This window comes from Panthera onca, chromosome C2, assembly GCF_046562875.1.
Source record: "Panthera onca isolate mPanOnc1 chromosome C2, mPanOnc1 haplotype 2, whole genome shotgun sequence".
Taxonomy (NCBI): domain Eukaryota; kingdom Metazoa; phylum Chordata; class Mammalia; order Carnivora; family Felidae; genus Panthera; species Panthera onca.
The window spans coordinates 28,550,047-28,570,310 of NC_138347.1; positions in this window are offsets into that span (position 1 = coordinate 28,550,047).

The following is a 20,264-nucleotide window of genomic DNA, read 5'->3' on the forward strand; positions in this document are numbered from 1 at the left end:
TGAAGAAGAGCAATCGTAGTCCACAAAGGATCAGAAAGCAAGGTTGTGGTGTGTGGACTACTATTTCAGTCTCGTGCATTTTTCTCTCACGGGTCCAGTGTCACCTGGCATCTTGCCAAGGTTGTTTTATTTTTTTTACTCTTTCTTGCCATAGAGGTCATGTGTTGTAGTTTGGACTTTGGTCTGCGGTTCGTGTTACTGCATGCGCTGTAAATTCAGTCAGCATCCTTATTGAACAGAAAGTACCTTAAGCACTGTGTGAACCCTGAACCTAGTATTTTAATTGGGAAGGGTCACTGATGAATAGAATAGTTCTAATCTGTATGGGCTCCAGATCCTTCTGCCTGTTAGCCCTGGGCTAGGTGGCAGGAGGTTCTGAATCAAGGCCTGGGAGAATTTCATACAAAGCTTCAGAGAAGGCTTTAGACCCATGTGGGTCTAAAATCCCAGGCAGACCACACAGATGAAAGCCATGGGAAAAGAGACTGAGCCAGAGGAATCAGGAAATAAACACAAAACAGTTATAAATAGCAAGGGACAGAAGTTAGGTAAGGAAATGGGTTTGAGGACCAGGAAATTAAAAAAACAGAAAGAACGCTCTAGTCTCAGGGCTGGCGATTTAGGTGGAATCTGGAACCAATGTCAGCCTGACTATCTGGAGGTTTAGAAGATAAGAGCTACTGACCCATTGACCGAGGGGCAGAGAACAGATTCCATCCTTGACTTCCTTTACAACCATCTTGACCTCATTCCGTTTTACATGGAGATTACGTTTTATTTAGAATATTTTAGATGAGCTTTGTTTGGAACTCATCTGAACTCTGGGAGGGGCTGATACCATCCTACCCACCCCCCCGGACATTTTTCTTTCTGAAATAACATATATTTCTGAAATAGGTTATACCATCACTCACAGCCTAAGTGTAATTGACATAATGGATGTCAGACACAAAACCGTGTGCTTGCCGTGTAATAAACACCCAGTACATGTTAGTGATGATGAGCATATGATCATGTGATTGCCATTTTTTCTTTTCTTTTCCTTTATTCCTTTCTTTCTTTCTTTCTTTCTTTCTTTCTTTCTTTCTTTCTTTCTTTTTCTTTCTTTCTTTTTACTGCTTGTCCTGGTAGGTGCTGCCACATACAGTGTCAATCATGTGGGGAGTCAGTTACCTATGGCTCACACAGACCTCATAATTATTTTAGAAACCCGTCTGAAATTTCATTTTATCCCAACCCCAGATTCCAGACACATTGTAGCTAATCTCTTTTCTTTGACCTAAGTGTACACTATAAATGATTCGAGTTTCTTTAGCTAGTTTAAAACAATTTTTTAAATGTTTATTTATTTTTGAGAGAGAGAGAGAGACAGAGCATGAGCAGGAGAGGGGCAGAGAGAGAGACAGGGAGACACAGAATCCAAAGCAGGCTCCAGGCTCTGAGCTGTCAGCACAGGGCCCGACGCGGGGCTCGAACTCATGAACCATGAGATAGTGATCTGAGCCACCCTGGTGCCCAGTCTTCAACTAGTTTTAGATACAAGAAGACATCTGATTCTTCATCTCAAACCTTTTGAAAAGCCAAGTGCATGATGTTGCTCTGCAGTAATTAATCATTTCAATTTTAAGGCTGGAAAGTGAAAATTCCCGTTACTGCAGAGATCATGGGAGGTTTCAATCCCCAGATTTATTTGGTACTGTCCTCAGATTTACCCTAGCACAAGACAAAGTTCACTTGTCTGAATTCCTGGTATTTCTTTTGGTTTCTGTCTCTCTCTCTCTCTCTCTCTCTCTCTCTTTAAAGGACACTGTTAGAAACTGGACAATCTTCAACAACAGTTGCTATTTTTAGGAATGTAGTATCTGTCCTCAATCTCTGCTGTTTCACACCTTATTTGTTTCAGAACACTCAGATAAATGCCATCTGGCCCGAGTGCTTTATTGAACTATACTTTCTTCGATTGCGTCATCTCTCCTTCATTGGAAACTCTAATCTCTGTCTTTCTCGTGAAAAGTGTTCTCCGAAATTAGAATTTCCCCATCATTTCCTAGAGTCAAGTGCTGCCAAAGAACCAAACAAAAACCCTCTCTGGGCTCATGTCCCTCTAACCTTATACTCCCTTTTGACCACCTACAACAGCATCCGGTGGTTTATGGACTGGTGACTCTATTACCTGGCCAAGCTGGATTTCTACTTCAGAAGACTGCCTTTTATTCACAAATGTTTTCACTTTCTTCTTTCAGGAGTGGTTCTGTTCAGTCGTCTGCTTGTCCTTTTTGACTGTTTTCTTTGATATAGTCAGGTCTCTGCTCCTGGTTGTCTGCCTTTGATGGACAGCCAGTTAATTTCTTGGACTGATATTTTGGGCAAGAAGAACTGGAGGAAATTTAAGCTCCCACTGGCCCCGCATTCGATAGTTCTGTAACTTTTCAGTTCACATACTTTTATTACTTCTTTCCCAATAGTCTTTGTTAGATGAGAACAACACCACTGGTAGATTTTGTATCGCAATGCTAGATCATCTGGTTTGGGATTTTGTCCCTGATACTTCTTAGTGGTATGAATTGGCTGAATGGTTTAACTTAAGCTTTTTTATTTATAAAATGGGAATAATAAAACTATCCATTCTTCAAGGTTGTTATGATAATTAATGATCATGTACATTGGGAGTTAATAAACACAATATGCCTAGAAGGTGCCTGACATATTATAAATGTGTAACAACTGTTAGTACTGTGCTGTTACCCTTGATTCAGTGGATGTTAGATTAGCCACGATATCAAATACCACCTGTCACAAAGCTGACATCTTCAATGGAGGATAGACCAAAGTCATGGTGAGAAAGAAAAGTCATTTTATACAAATATGAAAAGGTTAATCAGATATACCTCACAATATTATCAGACACAGGCCATGATCAAGAAAATTTGGGAGACGTTTTTAAATTTTGAAGACATGGAAACAAAAGTAATGTATGGGAAAGGCATTATTTACAGGATTGGTAGGTAATAAGTTTTTCTAAGACAGCTAATCTCATATGACAGTTTGATTTCATCACTAAAATCATGGGTGAGAAGATGCAGGGTTGAATAATTATTTGGGTGATATGAGGACAGTGCTTCCTCTGCTCCATGCGGACCATGTACTCCTGGGAAATTCATTTGATTTACCAGCTCTTTCTGATAAGGTGAATACCAAACTTTGACATCAAATCAAATCAGAACTTTTGCCACTCTGAGGCCTAGAAACTCCTAGAAAGAGGAGTCTTCCCTGTGTCTTATTTTTTTTTATTTTTTATTTATTTTTTTTTTTTTTGAGAGAGAGAGCATGAGTGGGGTAGAGAAAGAGGGAGAAAGAGAATCCCGAGCAGGCTGTATGCTGTCAGTGCAGAGACCAAAGTGGGGTTTGACACCACAAACCGTGACATCATGACCTGGCTGAAATCAAGAGTTGGATACTTAACCAACTGAGACTACCCAGAGGCCCACCTGTGTCTGTTTTTAACCTGTTGTCTTTTGGCGTGGGATCTTCGGTTACATGGAGTCTGGTGTCCTCAGTCTTGAGGGTTAATCTTGTTCTAGCATGGTTAGCATGAAAGAAAAGGGTTTTGAGAGTCTGTAGCCATATGGATGTATTTGGATGTATGTATTGGATGTATATGAGTCCTAAAACTCAGACGAGAATATTCCATGGACTCTGACTTATAAATTATATATAATCAGTCAAATATATACAATTAAATATATATAATATGAAAATACATAATATGAAAGTAATAAAAATCAAGACTGTCAGTCTGGAATAAGTCTAGGCTAATCCCACAACTGGTTTAGATGTTTCACCTTAGCTGGGGCTGCCCAGTCTTGCCCCAAAGCTGATCTAGTAAACTCTCTTCCCTATGGTTGGGACTATGAGACCAATATTCTTGGGGCAATCTTCCTAATGTTTTCTGTATAGAGCTTCCTTATTGATAAAAGGACCCTGAATTTGCTTGAAGGGTGAATTAAACTGTATCTACTTGCAATTAAAAAGTAACTTGAGTGATTGTTCATGAAAGCTGTCTATATAAAAAACAGAACTTCCCTGCCTTGACTTCGTTTTTTTTCTTCTTAAGTTAATAATAAGTGACCACACATGTTTAATGCTTGGCTGGGTAGGAGATCTTGAAATCTCTGGCAACACCAACTTTGAAGCTCCTGTATTGGGAATGGGAAGATGTTTGCTCCCCCAACCCCTTTGTGGGCATATAACCAATATTAATATTTTAATGAAACATTGTATTTGGGGCTTGCATTAATGCCTGAACAGCATGGCAGTAGACTTTCTCTTTGTTTAGTTTCTGCTTAGAAACTATACCACCTCAGAATATGAGGAGAGCAGAAATGTCTCAATACAGTGGCTCAAAAGTCCAGACCTCTCAGGATTATTGGGTGGATAAGCACAGAGTTCCTGGAGGCCTCAGGTTCTTTCCATCTTCTTTCTCTGCTCACTTCCGGGATGTTGTTCTCATCTACATGGTTGAATGTGTGAAACACTATCTCCAGGCAACGGTGTGTCTAGCTAGAGCTTCATTACTATAAAGGAAAACACTTCTTTGGGGAAAGCCTGGCACCAAAACATGTACTTTTTTGTTCCCCTCTAGTGAAAACTGGCAATTGCAACTTCCGTTATTTCATAAGTACAGATTGATATTGCTAGTAAAACAACTGAGACATCCTAGCTGATGCTCTAACAGGATTAAAATTTGGTTATGTGCGCAACTCTTGTACCGATTGGTAAACAAACTGTCTGGGGTAGGGAAAATGAGAAAAATGGAGTTTTATGTACTTGTGCCAGGAAAGAGGGTAAAGAAGGAATGAAGAGGCTGGGGAGACATTTCTTTCACCCCCACCCCCAGCTGGCCTGAGTGGCTGCCATTAAGGTCCAGTGGAAAGTGGGGGCAGAGTTGTGCCTGGCTGGCTTAGTGGGTGGAGCATGTGACTCATGATCTCAGGGTTGTGAGTTCAAGCCCATGTTGGATGTGGAGCCTACTTAAAAAAAAAAAAAATTAGAAGGAGGGGTGAAGAGCGTAAGCAAAAGAAGCTATTTCAATGAATGAAGTGGCAGTGATAAGAATGATGAAGGTAAAAATAATAATATTAATATCTATATCCTTTGTTCAGTGCTTACCAACTCTGGCACTATGCTAAGCACCTGCTATGCTAAGGTATATTAAGTATTCTATTTAATACTCAAATAATCTTATGAAGAAGGAATGGTTATTTCCACCATATTAAAGAAGGAAAAAATGGAGATTCAGGTTCAGAAAGTTTTCATATCTTGCTGAAGGACTAAGAGATAATAAGCACCAGGGGCAGGTTTGGAATCCAGATGTGATTTTAGAGCCCAACTCTAGAGCACCAGGTTAGTGTTTCAGCCCACTTCTAATGAAGTGTGGCTCAGAAGCTGAGGGAGAGTTTATTCTTATGCTGTTCAACACCTTTCCTCCCCCAATTCCCATCATTTCCTCTCATACCCTCAATCCTTTATTTCCCCCCTCCCCCCCCCCCCCCCCCCCCCCCCCCGCAAAATACTCTTGAGCAGCAGCCATGGAGCTCTTCCACAGAAGATAGAAGTACATAGGGAGGACTCTTCTTAGAGACGGGCCCAGAACAGGGAACTTGAAGACAGGTCCAAAGACAAAGAACATCAACTGGCTTGTTTCTTAGTGTATGTGAGCCCCCCTGCTCCAAGACTTCTTGGAAATTGAGAAAAACTTACAAGGGAACCTGAGTTCCTAGATGATTTGAGTGTTAAGATTGCTGTTTCCTCATTGGTCCTCCTGTCCTGATGAGGCTTAGAACCATCCAGGTACACAGGTAACTTCAAAGACTGTATTCCCCAAACTTTTCCAAGTGCTTCTAGGTCTGCAAAATGGAGGAGTTGGGTGAGACGATCCCTAAAATTCTTTTTGGCTCTAACAAACTACGAACTCACAATTAACTTCCAGCTGGAAATTAATTTGAGAGAAGAGGAGTAAATGCTTTTATACTGATTATGATTCTATGAAGAAAAACCCAAGGCCAGTGGGAAGAACCAGTGGAAAGTGATGTGGCTCAGGGATAAGCAATCATCTAGAAAATTAGCATGTTCTAAACACAAAATGACTAGAATGTTTTGTTTGTTTCCTTATCTAGAAAATTCTAACAAAACCAAGGATATCATGATTGTAACCCTTCTGCCTGGGGCCACCTGCCCTAACATGGAGTCTTTAATGCCTGCCATTGGTTCAGGCTACTGGCTCTCCAACTTCTGGAGAAGAATAGGAAAGAAATATTACAGGAAGTTATTATTCCCTTTCCTCAGTGATGAGTGCCATGAAAGTCCCTCTAGATGTTAAACAGATAAAGGAGTTCATTTATATAATCATCTCTTTATTTGTCCATCCCTCTATGTATCCTTCTGTCCATTTATTCAGTAGCTATTCACTTAGCACTTTCTGTATGTCGAAGACTGGATATTGAGGAAAGTGGGTCCAGAAAAAAAAAAGGAATCTAAAACAATGCAATGTAAGTCATAGACAGAAAGCTAGTTTTAGCCAGTGTGTTAACCATTACAACCGAATGGCAAACCAAGTTGTGTGCATTACAGAATAGGAACACTTTATGAAACCAGTGGGACTAAGAAAGGCGTTCAGAGGAGGATCGGCCTGAGCTGGGTCTTGAAGTATGAGTATGAATTACATGCAGGAATAAGAGGAAAGGCATTCCTGGAAGCAGACACACAGGAAGATACGGGAAGGGTTTTATATGGCATACTCAGGCAATAGCAAACAGTTTTGCATGACTTAAGCACACATGATATTAATAAGAAAGAAGAAGAAAATGGGACCATTTAATGGAAAAGCTGGAGTAACATGCTGGCTGGCCAAGGTGTTCGATTTTATCATGAGGTTAATAGGGAGTTGCTTAAGCAATTCAGATGGGTGAGTAACTTATTCCTCAAAAGAATTATGAAAAATAAGGTGTCCTTAAACTGATAGTCCATTTGTGACTCCCAATGCCAAAGGTGACTTGTAGAAGTGATTCCCACTTCATACCATCTTATGGTACGGTGGTCCTCATCCTTAAGTTCTCATCACCACAGTTATCACCGGAGAGCATTTGAAAACCCTAGTGGCGCTGCCCTACCCCAGTCCAATTAATTCAAAATTTCTAGAGCTTCTAGCCAGACATCAGGAATATTTTAAAGTTCCCAGTTGATATCAAAGCACAGCCAAAGTTGAGAACTGCTGTGCTAGCAGTATTCCGGAGTTCACACCGTTATATACCCTGTTGATTTCAGCTCACCTTTGCCATCCACGAAGGATTTATTGAATACTGTGCCTGTCAAGTTTCATTCTGTGTTTCTGAAGAAGGGCCTTCCAGGGAATTTCATGGGAGTTTTCTCCATCAATTCGATCATAATCTATTGTTGGAGGCAGAAAAATTAGCCAAACATTACAATGTGGTAAGACAGTTAGTCTGATGTTACTCTTTGCACAGATTGCTGCGGAAGGGACACTTACATCCAGAAAGGGAAAGGGAGGTGATGTGTGAAGGAAGAGCAGTATTGAGGTGGAGTATAGGGTTCCAGGGATCAAGGACAAGAGGGTTCTTCCAGGAAGAGAGATCAGAATGTGTAAGGCAAGGAGGCATGAAAAAACATGGCGAAGACCCAGGGTTCTCGTGGCACTTTGTTCGTACCACTGGCAGTACACTCCTAGCCTTGTTGTGTATGGTTGATTTTATATGGATCCGGTCTTATTTCTATCCTATGAGAACATTCAGTGTAGGTAGGCCCAGCACACAGTCTTACTACATAATAGCCTCTTACCAGCTTGAAGAGGTTTTCAGAAAAAGAAAAAAAGCTAATAAAGAATTTAGGCAGAAGGCTGAAAACAACTAACAAAAATACAATGAGGTGACTTAAGAATAAAACAGAAGAAACATAAATATACATGGGAATATAGTCACAAGATGAACTGAAACCAGAAGTTATCGTCATGAAAGTAACACCAGTCTACATGTCTCAGCAGTGTCCCAATCCTCTTCACCTCCTGATCCGACTTAATCCCCGATTTTCCCTGAACGTTCTGCTAAATGCAGTGACTTCCTTTGGTCAATATCCTAATCAATATGATCATGTCTCTCAAATTTTATCCCTCACTTTGAAGTCACACTTTGACTCATGAGGAATTTCCACCCTTCCTTACAGCTGTTGAGTGGGGAGTCCTAACAAGAGGAAGTAGCCTTGTGGGCTGTCCCCACTTCCTTCCTGTGGCTGTCATTCCTGAGCCTGGGTCATCCAGCTGCATCCAGGAGTCTCAAAGTATGCCGTGAAAACTACGTACGTGTAAATGAGTCTAGGTCACAACCTCTTCAAAGCCGTATCTTCTAGCTTTAACTTATATTAAAATTAGTCGGAAAGTCCAAGAACTGACATTGTCAAAACTGACAGCAGTAGAAAGTATTTATTATGAATGTGTTTATTGTATATCTTTATTTCCAGGTTCTCACCATTTTCTGTGGTTTTCGCACTAATCTTTACAAAAATTATAAAGGTAGAAAAACAGGTGGAATTACCCTCATTTGGATAGAAAAATTGTGACAAAGGTGCTTAAAACATTTTTGCAACAATTGTTGGTAGGACTCTTTTTAAAATTTTTAATGTTTATTTATTTTTGAGAAAGAGAGAGAGAAAGAGAGAGAATAAGCAGGGGAGGAGCAGAGAGAGAGGCAGACACAGAATCTGAAGCAGGCTCCAGGCTCTGAGCTGTCAGCACAGAGCCAGACGCAGGGCTCGAACCCATGAACCATGAGATCACGACCCGAGCCAAAGCCTGACGCCCAGCCAACTGAGCCACCCCGACACCCCCTCCCTTTTTTTTTAGGCAAGTAAAAGCATTCCCAAGAGGTACACGTTGAAAAAAATGGACACATATATCATTTACTTTATTAGAAAAGGACACTTAGGGGTTGCATGCAATAACAGCTTCATTTGATGGTGGTTCAGGGAGTTTTTCTAAGTGAGATTATTGGATTGGGTTAATATTCAGTTGGTGGCTCTTCCATACTTCTTAAATTTGCCACTGTCACTAGTTGTTCAAGAAAACTAGTATTGTTTTTATTAAATACATATACAGAGCTCGATAGCTGTCCTCTTGGCTTCATGTTTGAGCTTTATCATTTTGAGTATCTCAGATATATTCCATTCCTTATTTCCAGGAGGTTTATTGGGTTCATTCACCCATTTCTTTATTCTCTCCACATTCCCCACTGTGTTTAGCAAATATTTCTTAATTTTACAGTCCTTTAAATTGCTTTGATTTAAGCCACATTTTGTGGTTCTTGAACTCCTGTTTGAATAAAACAAATAAATAAACATAAATGGTGTAGAATTAGTTGCAGAAAATGCCTTAAGATAAGATTGTAAACACAACTATTTAAAAATGTCTTAGGTTTATCTTTTGCAGATATGCTAATCTCAGGGCAGAGGTAGGTGAGGAAAGAGCTTTTGTGACTCCTCTTTCTCTGAGATTCAAAAAATAAGAAAATATATTCTGATGTTCATTCCCAAGGCAAGTGATAAAGATCAAACACTCATTTTATTACAATATTTTCATTTTTATTGAACAGATTCACTTTGGATCTTGCTTGCATTTGGAATGTTTACTTTTTAATAAGTGATCTGTTTAAATGTGGATCAGAGAACAAGGGTTTCTGTTTTACAGTTCAACTTTTGACCTTGGGGGATGAATGGGTGGAGGCTAAGAGGAAAAGTCCACTGTGTTTTTACTGAACTTTTTACCCTAAAAAAAAAAAAAAAAAAAAAAAAAAAGAGCAAGTTTAAAGTTCACACAGTGCACAAGAGGTCTCCACTGGGGATTTCTGGTATTATTAACTTCCTGACCTCAGATAATTAAAAAGAAAGAGCAGAGCCACCTCAGACTATGACTCAACTTTGAACTTTTAACCTTCCAAGTAAAGTATTTAAATTGTAAATGGTAGACCCTGGAAGCTTTCTTATTGCTATTAACTTCCTTCATCTCTGGGCACAAAGTTATAATTTAGGCCAAAAGCACGGCCCGGACTTTCCTTTTGATTTACTTAACCTCTTTTAGCAGAAAGAATTGAGAACTCTATTTACCTAGAAATGACAGGTGTTCTGGAGGAAGAAGTGAAGCCTCCAGGGTCATTGAATTTTGGAGGGAGAGGCAACCCTAGCTGATCTTTCTAGCCTGCTCATTTGTGAAGGAGAATGTTGAGAACCAGGGAGGTGAGGGATTTCCTTAAGGTCAGATAATTAATAGGACAACAAAAGGGCATCCCTGATTCATTAGCTGTACTTGCTTCAGTAGTGGGGGGATTCAAACATGACTGGGGGTAAGAAATAGTCCCCTTTGTAACAAAGGGGTCCAGATTTTTACATTAAAATTCATAAAATGGAAAACACTCACTGGATAGGGAGTCGAGAGGCCTGGGTCCTAAGTGACCCCTTCACCCTATTGATTGTATAACCTTAGGAACTCATTTAACTTTTCCAAGTCATAATTTGCCTGTTTGTAAAATGGAATGTAGCTGGGAAGAGGTGATAAGCATCTAAGAGAATCCTTTGACGCTTAGATTTTGGTTCAAGAATCCTTGCTCTGATGCATGTTTAAACACTGTATAGATACACAATTCTCGGCAACAGCTGGGTTTTCTTAACATGAAGGATAGGGCTAGGTGGCTGTGATCTTTAGGGTAATTGGCTATATCACATGGGGCTTGATGCTGAGTCTGAGGCTCTCCTTACCGTAAGAAAAGACAAAAATCCCGAAAGAGAAGGGAAATACCATGTAAAGAGGCATAAGGGATAGGGAAGAGAAGAACAAAAGAACCAGGACAAAGAAAGGAGGGATGACCAGGAAAAAGGCATTAGAAAGGAGAATGACAGAGACATGTAGCCCCCTCAGTTGGATGGGACCCCAGTCAATGCCTGTGATACTGAGAAAGCCAATGAGTACATTGTGAATCTGCCGGAGCCACATGCTGCTAATACCCGAGCTTAGAGCTCTTACTGGCACTTGCACAACGCTCAGCATGAGGAGAGCCAGTCATCGGTGGGCCGCTCTTCCCTCCTGCTATTTGCTAACACCTTTATTGCCTCCAGTGAGTTACTCACACCACTCTCATTCCCATCTGTCAAGAAGAGTTCCCTTCCAACATTCTGTCCTCTTTTTCTTATACAAAAGAGACCCTCCCAGTGTGGCTGCTCAGAACGGGAGCTGGTACTCAGCTGAGATGTGGCAAGTTTGGAGTGGGGTGAACCATGAGTTTCTAGTTTCCTGGTCCTGAGATGCAAGGGAGATGTGACTCTGTGATCCTGCCTAAGACCCTCTTGGAGAGACAGCTGGAGAGGAGGGAGAGCATGATGGCTGTCTGGCTGGAGGCTGTCTGCTTGGCCTGGAAGCAGAGGGTCCAGGGTCACTGCCTGGTCAAAGTGCTAACAGCTGTATGTGACTCTTATCTCATCACAGATGTTTACCCCCCCCCCCCCCCCCCCCCCCCCCCGTCTCTTCAACCACTCTCAGCTGCTTTAAACTAATTTACTTCTCCTTTACAACCTCCTCCATTCCTTTTACCAGTCCCCTACTCCCTGGGCCGGCCAAGGCAGGTGATTAAGATTTGAGCAAGGGATTGCACTGTTGAGAGTATGTCTGATTAGGTGATTAAAGTTGCTGTGGGCTGCAAATAAGTGTTAATCCTGGTTTTTGGTGGGCAAAATTACCCAGTGTTTTCTCTGCTCTGTAAGCCCCACTCATTCACTAAATTTCTTCCACATTTTCTAGTCCTGAATACACTCTTTCCTATGTAGATATCCAGAGTGCAGTCATGTTAACCTCAAGATCCCCTGAGGAAGGAGGTCACAGTCATCAAGCAAAGCATGACTGTCATCATGAAATAAGTAATACTGCCTATTGACACTTACCTTCATCAACATCTAGAAAGGAAATAAATAGAGGACTGGGTCTTGTCTGCCAGCTACCCCTGCAGTGGACAACATCACAATGTAAATAAGATCTATTGTGCTTGCGAAACTTAAAAAAAAAAAAAATCTCAGTTATGGGCTAATGCAAATTCTAAGTGGCTCAATTCAGGGCAGTGATGACGATTCTATTTTTAAAAATTAATTTTTCTTTCTTCCTTCCTTCCTTTCTCTCTTTCTTTCTTTCTTTCTTCTTTTCTTCTTTTTATCAACTGTATCATAAGACAATGGGAGAAGAGCAGAGAGTCAAGCACAACCCAGAGAGTCAGTGATAAATAATTCATTACGTGAATTATCTGCAGTGAGACCTTTCCTAAAGCCAGGCCCAATAATCCTTCCTGCAAGTGGGAGAGTCTAAGGGTAGCCTTCCAAGGGCAGCCAAGCCTCTCATCCCATTTCGCAGCTGCCCTGGCCCAACCCAGGTGAGTGGAAGAGGAGTGTGCGATAAGTAGTCTCTGCTGATTCTAACTACACCCCCGCAATCCCCACTCCGCTGAGAAGCTAAGACCTTGTCTCCAGAAGCAGCCAAAGGCTGATGGATTCTCTGTAGTTGTCTATTGTCCCTGGCAATATTGCCTCTTTTGGCATGAATACTTCAACTGGCGACAAAACTGAAAAAAAAAAGATTAGAAAAATCACACCAGCAAAAAGACCATCTTCTTCATTTTCCTCTTCCATACATTTAGATAAAATAGATCCCCATGTATTTATCTGATATTGTTTCTTTGGTTTGATGTACCCAGCTGGCAAGAATAAGTCATCTTTTGGTTATTAAATTTAGTAGAGTATCCACACAAGCGCCAGGAGCTCCAGAGCCCTTAATGGAACTTTGGCAGGCAGGACAGCAATAATTGTACAGCAGGGACAATGGAAGTGGGAGGCTGGGGTACAATGAGCTGCAGTCTTCTCCCTTCTTTTCACCAGCAGCTCTAAAAGTGAACTAGTATCTAAATTAGGTGTTATTTTAGATTACAATTTGTCACACCTCATGGAAGTGATACCATCAGGCAGACAGATGCCAGTTGGAAATTGGTTGGTATCTAGGGATGGCAATTGTTGGCTGCTTTATTTATTCAATCGATCAAATAACATGTATCATGGCCATCGGAAAGATATGTCAGTCTCTGGACACAGGAACCTTTTGGTGATCCCTGAGGTATAAAAGAGCAAGTTAGGAATGATCACTGCTAAATGCCTGCTTATCCAGGACTTATCCAGGAGGAAAAGTAAGAGGTCCCCTATAAATTTATGGTAGCCATATGGAGGGGCCTCCCTTTTACCTCCCACCACCTTGAATTAATGGAGATACAGTTGGGCCAAAATTTTACTACTTTATGTATTAAATGTCTACCAAGTGCAAAGCATTATATGGGATAAAGGATAAATTAAACACGAATCACACTTGATCTAAAAGGAGAAAAACCTTCTCATACATAATTGTAATGTAAGAATCATTCTGGTAAAGGCTATATATTTTAGAAAATGGTCAGTATATGGCAAGTTGTTTATAGAATCCCAGAGAGAAAAGTTATTTCTTGAACATAAAAAAAATAAATATACATGAAATAATAATATAGTTTTTTTTTTTTAATCAGAGGCACTCATTTATAAATACTGGAAAACAATTAAGACAAGAATTTTAAAAATTGAGCAAGCAAGATGGATCAGGTAGTAAATAATAATTTCTTAGACTCTTGAAAATGGTAGTGTTTGAATTTTTTTTTTTTTTTTAATGAAAGATTCCAGGAAGCTAGAGACTTCTGGGTAATGTTTAAATCATTGGGGATTGATCTGACATTTAATGGCAAAATGTTGACTCTCTAATGCCGTAACAAGGTCAATAGGTCAAGGGACCTCCATTTCCTAACCTTAGCTGTTCTCTTTACATGACATATCAGAGTATTGATCAAGGCTGTTATGCGGGATTGGGCATAGAGTTCTATATCCTTATTATAGTGTTCTTAAAAAACTAAGTCTAGCCAATATATTGTATTCTGCTATGATCTGCATTTTTTTGTGTGATCCCAGCGAAGGGGTCTTGCTCTGTTTCTTGTTTATCCTCCTACTTTGATTTGTCCGCATTCCCTGGGCAAAACTTATGTCTTCTGAATGTTCTGTATCCAGGGTTCATTCACTGATGGTCTTAAGATTCTCTAGGCTTCCACACTATATTTTGTCTTCAAACTTCATTGATCTTCCAAACTCAGTGATGCTACCAAAATGGTAGTCAGTTTTGACATCCCTAGAGCTATGACATTGAATGATTGAATTCACATTCATATTTGCTAGTCATTATATTTTATGTGATTATGGAAATATTGGGCACTGGTTTCATAGGCCCAAACTAACTCCTTCTTAGATTTAAACAATGAAAGAATAATTCAATTTAATTTCTAACACTGTAGAACTATACTACTTTAGCTTTTCCAAACAGCTTTTATACATTTTCTCATTTTATCCTCATAACACATCTGTGTATAATAATTCATAAAAGGACCCTAACATTTCATCAAACACATTTCCATTGCAGATGACTAATGTGAGCCATAGGAATAGGACAATGATTCTTGAACCTTTAGTGTATCCTCATGTTCTTAAATTAAAGCCATAAAAAGGTTGAGAGGGTATGGTGGAGACTGTGAATTGTCCACCAAATCTGTGTTCCACTGTTTCCATAGCAAAACAGAGTCATGACTGGGATGAAGCTGCCCAGGCATGGACCATATTTTCCCCTTTCCCTTGGCAGCTAGTTGTGGCCATAAGACTAAGCTCTCTCCAGTGAAGTATGAGCAAAAGTGATGGATTCCATTCAAGCCTTGCCTTGAAAACTTGTGTGCTCACTCCTACAGCTCATTCTTCTTTGTCACAGCTGAAATAGCCATGACAAGACAAACCTTAGAAGCCACGTGTTGACAGTGCAAGGACCGCTTTCATTCTGGGTTGGTTCCTAAATGACTGAGTGGAGCAGAACCCCTCCATTGCCTTCCCTCCCCTGCATAGATTAGCATATTATTACTTGAGAGATAAATTATTAGCATATTATTACTTGAGAGATAAATCCACTCCTATATTATTTCAGCCATTACACATTTTCAGGACATTTACTTCAGTAAATATTGCTGTAGATGGCTACTTGATTTTACTAGGAAAAACTTCAGAAGCGTTCAAGCTGGGGTTGGTGATGAGACTGAAAATTATCAAGTCCTGTCTTTATTCCCTCTCTCCATCAGATATTTGATGGTGGGGTGGGGTGGGGGGAGGTTAGGAGAACAGTAATAAAAGAGAGGTAGGTCAAGGTTGGAAGAAGCAGTTATGGAGGCAAGAGTTGTACTGCAGAGATGTTTACACCTACTCAGAAATGAGAGTGAATAAAAACATTAAAAAAAATAGAACTAGAAAAGTACTCCCTCCCATTTTTTTTTCACTACATAAAGTCTTTATTGAGTATTCAAAATTCACTGGATATCACCAGCTAATGGATTCTTAACTCTTTGTGTTTGATTTGCTAATTATTACAGTGAATTAAGCACAAAGAATTCAGCAAGGGTTCTAAAGTAAGCCCTGCAGAATAGTCACCCTGGACACATTGCAGAATATAACCCCGAGTTTTCTTCTTAAGTCTTTTCCAATCACATTGTGTCTTTTCTCTTTAACACTTGTCACTTAGATCTTTATCTTAGTAGGTCATCTCAGAAGTCTTGCATGCTAGAATCCAGAGAAATAGAGAGATAAGCATCACCAACATTTATTGATGAGACAACGACTTAATACCCTCCAGAGGTGCTCCTACATACATTCACATGAAAACGGCACCAGAGAGAAACTTTAAAGGGACCTCAAAGGAGAAACCATGGGGATAACGTGTGCAATAGCTCACAGTCACCCCTACCCTAATAGTATCTGATCTGAACCTGGCATAGCTTCAGAAAAAGCCATGTGTTCAGGCTAAAACAAGAATGAGAAAAAAGGAGAACGGTTGCTTTCTTCTAATGTGGTAAATAGGGCATGAAGTTTTTATGGTTAGCTAGTAGAACCAGTTTTACAAGTTTTCTACTTACCCAGAGGGCTCAGCCTGAAGGGAGAAAAAATATTTTTATCCAGGAAATATCTTAAGACTTTTGGTAGGGCGTTTAAATTCAGTATACCGAATAAAGACCTATATTAATGTTGTGTCTCCATTTATTGGGACGAAGTTTGAAACTGAAACTGTTACATTTTAAAAGTTTTTCATGAGTGCCATACCTTCCCCTTCTGTTTTTGGCATGAGGAAGCAATAAAAGAAAGCTTCCTTCTTTTGTATCCTCCTTATGTGTCCTCTTATTACTAAGTTTTGGTAGATTCCTCATATTCATTTAGGTTTCTCTCCCAGATCGGTTATTTTAAATGTCAGGAAATGATCAGTTAATGGATCCAGGTTTTGATTCTTCTCAGTTTGGAGAAGAAATAGCTTTACGTAAGAAATTCCCACAAGGTGCCCATATGTGTGTCCCTCTGGGTGAGACTGAGTGAGAGAAAGCCAGGCCCACAGCTAGTGGCAGAGAACGTGACACAGGGAAAGGAGACCAAGAAACCTCAAGGCCATAAAGCAAACTCTTAAGGCAATAAAATGTTGAACATATATATTTGCACATTTCAAATTTCCTTTCAAGTTTCAGCATCTCTCAACAGAGTTGAGGTGCCTTCTACATATGGCTGCTTCTGCGGATGGTACTGGTCGGGGAAACAGAACAAGGGGTGGTCGAAGAGACAAGAAATACATGTGTGTTTGTATGTAAAGTTCATATCACTCTTTCCTTTCTCCTAGTTCCGTTGGTGGGAAGTATTCTTATACTGATTCTTTCATTTAACAACTTGTCTGCTTTGACAAAGACAAATCAACTTCAGCTTTTGGTGACCCCTAGGGAAATATTCTATATCTAGTGGTGAAACGGATTGATTTTATTAAAGCCACTGTGAAATCTCTGCTTCCTCAGGAAGAAAATTATATTTTTCTTCACTGAAGAATGAATAAGAGAAAATAATCTGAATAAATATTATATGTCATATTCAATTTATAAATATATAACTAGAGAGGGTACAAAGATTGCCTTTAAACTTCAAGTTTGGAACTAAATATATATACATATGCATATGTTTTACATATTCTTAGTGGAGAATACTAATAAAATTATAAAGTCTTAATAACTGAGTGTTTCACCCACTCACAAATTAGAATTTTTAATAACACTTAAACAACTTTTTCTGAATCAAGAGCAAAGTACTTTTCTTCCATTTTTCATTTGAGGAGCTGAAATTTTATCTTAAAAGTTTGGTTATGCAGCTGATAGCTGGCTTAACAAAATATCCCTGATTCCTCTTCCACAAGGTCCTCTCTTATACTTAAATTCAACCCTGTGCAGCAGTTTTGAAGCTCTAAAACAATTACAAAATTTTCTGGTCTTTAATGATTCTCAAAGACTGTGAGAACTCAGGTATGCCAGAAAGGCATTTGGAAAGAACAAGAGGGACAAGTATTGGCTTCGTTCCATTCAAATTAGGGTAGCTGCATTACTGCTAATTTTTTTTTTTCCAGTAAAAGCTGTTTCTCTACGTTTTCCCTATCCTCTAAACTTTAGCATCCTGGATCACAAAAACATGTGACAATCCTATCAACAAACAGCCCATATTTTTATTAAGTAGATGGAGGAAGGTAGAACTGATTTCTTTTTAAAATTTTATTAATTTTTTTTAAATCTTTATTTATTTTTGAGAGAGAGAGAGAGAGAGAGAGAGAGAGAGAGAGAGAGAGTAAGTAGGGGAGGAACAGAGAGAGAGTCACAGAATCTGAAGGAGGCTCCAGGCTCTGAGATGTCAGCACAACTCCAGACACAGAGGTTGAACTCACCAACCTCGAGATGGTGACCTGAGCCGAAGTCAGAAGCTTAACCAACTGAGCCACCCAGGCGCCCCGGAACTGATTTCTTATTACTGAAAAGTGATGTGAGCAAGAAGGGGAAATCCAGCCTGTCACCATCACTCAAGGCAAGGTTGTACTCAGCATCAAAATTAAAGGGAGACCAGTTGAAAATGAAAACCCTTTACATACTTCATTTTACTCAACTCTTCTTTCAACCTCTCCTTGGAAAAAGAATGTTTTGTTTTGTTTTCTTTTCTTTTTTAAAAATTTTTTAAAAATGTTCATTTATTTTTGAGAGAGACAGAGACAGAGTGAGTGGAGGGGAAGGGCAGAGAAAGAGGGAGACACAGAATCCAAAGCAGGCTCCAGGCTCCCATCTGTCACCACAGAGCCTGTTGGGGGGCTTGAACCCACGAACCGTGAGATCATGACCTGAGCCAAAGACGGACACTCAACCCACTGAGCCACTCAGGTGCCCCTTGCTTTGTTTTTTCTAAGCAAGGAGCAGTGGAGATGATCTTTTCTTGGATCTGTCTTCTTGACAGCCAAAGTCTGTCTCCTTGTCAGGGTGAAGAAGACTCTGCCTCCCAGAACCAGAGTGCAAAGCTGTGATTCTGGTTCATGACAAGAACAAAGGGTGCTTGTTGGGGGAGCAGTGAAGCACAATGGCATCTCCCTTGCTGAACCAGAAATTAAAGCACTGCTTTAAAAATTATACATATGACACTTTGAGCCATGCCAAGGACCCTTTTCTCATTTTAGTGTCACTAGTGGTTAGTTTGCTTGTTATGCGACATCATTTTTTTTTTTTTTTAACGTTCATTTAGTTTTGAGACAGAGAGAGACAGAGCATGAACGGGGGAGGGTCAGAGAGAGAGAGGGAGGCACAGAATCTGAAACAGGCTCCAGGCTCTGAGTTGTCAGCCCAGAGCCCGACCCGGGGCTCGAACTCACGAACCACGAGATCATGACCTGAGCTGAAGTCGGACACTTAACTAACTGACTGAGCCACCCAGGCGCCTCTGTGACATCATTTTTTAGGAGCCATGAAACTGTGAGAAGAATGGAAAGACCATAATATGGTCCTGTGGGATACCACTGCTTGAAAAGCAAAATGCGTATTAAACATGTGCGAGCAGGGATTAGAAGGAGTCAACAGTCTGAAGCAGAACACATGTGATTTCTACATGTCTCTTCCCTCCAACTTCTTATTTTGAAAAATTAAAAAACCTGAAGAAAATTGCAAGTATAGTACACTAAACACAACATATGTCCTTTATGTAGGTAGGGGTAGTCACTTTCTATATGTGGCCATTGGCTACTTCAAAAGTGGTTAATCCATATTGAGGTGTGCTAGTCTACATGCCTTTCTAAAAATAAATATTTCCATAAGTTTTCTGAAAAGTGAACAGACATGCACACACACAGATAATTTATATATATATATATATATATATATATATATATGTATATATGTATACAATTATGACTTGTATATATACACACACACATATATATACATACATATGAGTTCATACTAACAAATAGAACACATATATGTGTATATCTATGTGCATATGTTTAACTATGGATCTAGTTTTCATTTTCAATAAATCACTGAGGAAAAAAAAGGGATACTTTGGAGAGGTGAGATGAGGGTTTAGGCATCTTTCTTTTATTTTTATTTTAGAGAGAGAGGGAGACAGCATGGGCAAGGAGGGGCAGAGGGAGAGAGAGAGAATCTCAAGGAGGCTCCGTGCTCAGCACAAAGACCAGTGTAGCGAAGCCGCGTGTAAGCACAGTCCCACCACTGTGAGATCATGACCTGAGCTGAAATCAAGAGTCAGACACTCAACTGACTGAGCCACCCGGGTGCCCCAAAGCATCCAGCTGTTAAAAAGTTCTTCACATTTCTCCACGGAGTGGACCTACACCTAATTAGAAGTTTATTAATTCTCACATGGAATGTATTAGAAATAACAGAATCTCTCTTTTATTTTGCAAAATAAAAAATAAAAATATGAGTTAAAAACAGAAAGCTTAAACATTAAGATGTTTCATTTTGGTGATTATGATTTTATAAGACAGCTTAAACCCCAACCTTGCCTGTTTAAAATCTTCCTTGTTTCACTACCTACTCCAATGCAAGCTAAAATATAGGCCGGTCAACATCTATCTGAGATCAATTCTAAATATAATAATCAATATCCAAAGATTCACCATTGGTAAATCAGTGAAGCCATTAAAAGAAGGTTTAAAAACCAGCAGTCAGTGACTTTGAACCTCTTTTAATCTGCTCCCATATAAAATGGAGCCAGAC